Source organism: Corylus avellana, chromosome ca3 (assembly GCF_901000735.1).
Source record: "Corylus avellana chromosome ca3, CavTom2PMs-1.0".
NCBI classification, from domain to species: domain Eukaryota; kingdom Viridiplantae; phylum Streptophyta; class Magnoliopsida; order Fagales; family Betulaceae; genus Corylus; species Corylus avellana.
In genome coordinates, this window is record NC_081543.1 from 13042462 (window position 1) to 13046543 (window position 4082).

Consider the following 4082-nt stretch of genomic DNA (forward strand, 5'->3'; position numbering starts at 1 on the left):
GGCCTATGTGTTCACCAAAGCACATCCACCTGGACGGTTCCGTGATCTTGTTTCCAAACTCAAGTTGGCATCTACATTACCACCTTGAGTTTGAGGGGGGATGTTAGAATATAATCAGAATATATTCTGATTATATTCTGATAATCACCATAATTGTTGATAATCACCATAATTGCTAATTTGATATATTTTCCCTGTGTATACTTTGATATTATTTTGTAATATTGTACATTAATTCCTTGATTGTAATTCCTATTCTGTCTGGCCTTATTCAACTATAAATAGGCCCCATTGTATACAGTTCAAATCACACAGAAATACAATATTTAGTTTATCCCTATATTCTTTAGTATTCTATAGTTTATTTTAACAGAGCTAACTCCCCCATTTCTACCGTGACACCTGATTTCAAGTGTTTGATCAAAACAATCCCTCCCGTCCCACCCCGCAAAGGCTACACCATTTGTATAGTTTCTGATTTCCGAAAAAGCTCTCTTTTGTTCTTCGCTGCATCCTCTACCACAAGCAAAAGGGAAAAAAGTGATACCCATAACCCAAACCAAAATGACATTTTTACCAAAACAAGTCTTCATATTGCAAAGAGATTCTCAAAGCCACCTTACAAATGAATGGTTGTGCATCTTCATCATGCTACCTTTTTTTTTTTTTTAGAAGATCATGCTACCTTTATGCATAACGAATGTACGTATACATAAAAGATTATTTCTGCAGTCAAACTATTACTCTTTTATTCCTTTGTCACACATTCTAACCCACTCATTTGCATCTTCAACTTAGTCATGCCCAACTGCGCCTTTTTTTTTTTTTTTTGGAAATAGCTGAAATTATTAGCATTTCTCTTCGAACTAAATTCTCTAATAAGGTTGCATTGTTACTAGAAGTCTAGAAGGAAGGTTCGGATCAATTTTTCGTTTTATTTTTAGCTTGAATTTATTTATTTATTTATTTTATTCAAAAAGGCGAGAAGGGGCGACTAATTTCTCCCTTGGGCGTGACCATCGGGATTCCTACTCACTGTAAAATGTTTGGTTTGAGCCATACCTACTACTTGAGAAGGCGAGTCTGTCACCACAGTCTCACCGAAGTGTAATTTGGTAAAACCCCTTCTTAGTAGCATCTGATTTGTGGACTACTATCGCAAGCGAGTTCGAATCCGTGAATTTGATGCAATGTAATTTTTTTTTTTTTTTGCCGTGTTTGTTGCGGATCCTCTTGTAATTTATTTTATTTCAATGTAAAAGTAATAATCTTGGTAGGATAGAAAAAATGTTTTGATGACTTTTGACTGGAAAGTTAAGTGCCAGTCCTTGCGAAAGCTGTTTTTTACTCTTCTAATATAATTGCATTTTTGATATTTTTGATTGTTTCTGTGTCGTATTTGATGGAACATGCATTGCTCGAGCTCACCGAAAAGATTTATAAAAGGAGAGAAAAATTGTCTGTGTTGAGTTTCCCAAACGGAATGGAAAGTTTTCTAAAGACAATGGCAAACGAGAATCTTCTATCCATCAACGTGATGTGATGGTTTTTTTTGGAACCTCTCGTTTTTGGGTTTTTTTTTTTTTTTTTTTTTTTTTTTCAGTTCTCCTAATTCTTAAATTATCACTCAATTAACAATATTTTTTTTCCAAATTTTTAATTATCAATGTCTCCCTTCATTGATGAAAATATCCTTATTTAAAAAAAAAAAAAATTAAAACTGATTTTCATTTTAAAAAATAAAAAATAAAAAAACACGATGTGAAAATTGTAAATTTTTTTTCTTAAAGGTTTTATTTTTCTCCTTTTATTTTTTTGAATTTATCAGAGTATTTTTTAATTGAAAAAAATTAAGGGTTATTTTTGTCTTTTTGTTAGTCTTAGGGAGACATAAATGTTTTGATTGTTTAGGGAAATATCAAATATTGTCTCAATTAAAAGTTTTGAAAGGACATTGCCAATTAAATGATTGTTTAATAAAGTACTTAAACTTTTATTTCCCTCAGTGGCTCAGTTGGAGGTTTTAATTTATACTGTCAGCTTAAAAATCTGGAGGCCGAAGAGGAAATCAATAGACAAGAAAGGGTGATAATTATAATTTATTTATGCAACTTTTTTTTTTAAAACTCATGATGAAATCTCCATACAATTCGTTACATGGCAATGATCGAATTAAGTCGAGTAATGCTAACGAATTTCTACTTTTACACTATCAACTACTCACTTTTTTTTTTCTTCAGTTTTCTTTGTTGTTTGCCTTATTTATTGTGCATTTTATATTTTTATTGTGTATATTATGTAGTTAGATTGGCCGTTTTTAACTTTGTGTTCAATCGAAAGCATTTCTGGTTGATTTCTCATTCTCTCTTCCATTCCGATTAAAAATAAAAATTAAAATACCTTAGAACATTTTCCTTATTGAATTTTAAAAAATAAAATAAAAAAATGACGAATATATATATATAGGGGGGGAGGCTGAGAGGAATAGGATCCTTTGCATTTCAAATGAAATGGATAGTATCCATTTAGTGCAAAATGAGTGATAATATTGTAAATATTATCTTTCAATTTTAATATTAAGACAATATTACTTCTCATTTTACATTAAATGAATACACTCCATTTCAACTCCAAAAATTACCCTTACCCCCAATAAATTTTTATTGAGTACTCTGATTGACCACCCTCAACCAATATTTAGGGAAATCGACATCATGGGCGAGGGCAAGAGGAGAGGATGTTTCATAATTTCAGATTTTAGAATTTTTAGTTTCAGATATAAATTTTTAGGTTAACACAGAGAGTCGCGAAGAAGAAGGTTGAAGCAAAGCGTTTAGAATCTCGAGGAAGATGATTGAACGTTTAAACATAGTTTATTAAAACACCACTTAAATGCACTGTTTCATTAAGTTGAGAAACACATGACTTTCGCGAGACTTGAGAGTAGCCTGATGCGATTTTGTGTTTTTTTTTTTTTTTAAGGGAAAGGGAAAAAAAATTTTGAAAGTTAAAAAGTACCTTGAGTCGTTGAGTCAAAATTATACCTATTGTTAAAAAAAATAAATAAATAAATAAGTGCCACATCGATTTTTAGTCTTTAGATTTGCGATTTGCAAATTTAAGTCAGCCAATTTTTTCTTCTTCAAGCCGTTTAACAATTTAAATAAATTGTTTGATTTTTTTTTTTTTTTGAAAGGTATACAATAAAAGACTACCAAGAACACAGTAAAAAGTATATTCAACCTTATTCTCAACATGGTATCAGAGCACAGATTCTGAATCACTTCAAATTTTTTTTCCGCATCTAAATTTTTTTTTTGCTGGCGCCGCCAGTGTTATCCGACGCATCCTTCCCTCTATCCCATATAGTTCTCTATCTTCAACTTGAAGTTTTCAGCAACGCGCCGCCCAAAGTTTCGGCAATTCCGCCACTGCCGTTCCGCCATCGGCCGCCACGGTGGTCTGATTACTTCTCTCAGCCCACCAATCGATAGATCTGCTCCCGGTGACTCCAGGACTGCAACTAGAATCCAGATCCAGTAAGCCACGCGCCACTCATAGCTCTACGCGTGAGATCCATGCGCCGCCTCCAGTCACGCGTGTCCACAAGTGCCAGAAGCTTCAACTGCCACGTCAGCCCTAAGTGTCATGTCAACAGAGCCACATCATCACAGCCACATCAGCCCCGAGTGCCATGTCATAATTGCCACGTCAACCATGAGCACCACATCATCAGTGCCACGTCAGTAGTACCAAGACAGTCCTTGCCACGCTAGATGTGCCACGTCAGCATTGACTTTGACCGGTTGACCGTTAACTTTTCCTTGACTTCCATAGTTGACCAGGTGCTTTCTTACCTATTTTTCGCCCTGATTTCATATTTGTAGTCTGTTTTTGCTGTTGAGCCTTCTAGATGGCACAAAACGAGATTATTCATCATGTTCAGACTGTATTGTATGACACAAACTATATGGTGTGGTCTCAATCTATGAGTAGCTTTCTTAAAGGCCGTAAGCTTTGGCTTTATGTGACTAGGGAGGTCAAAAAGCCAGTTAAAAGGGCTTCTGAGTCAGATGAGGCTT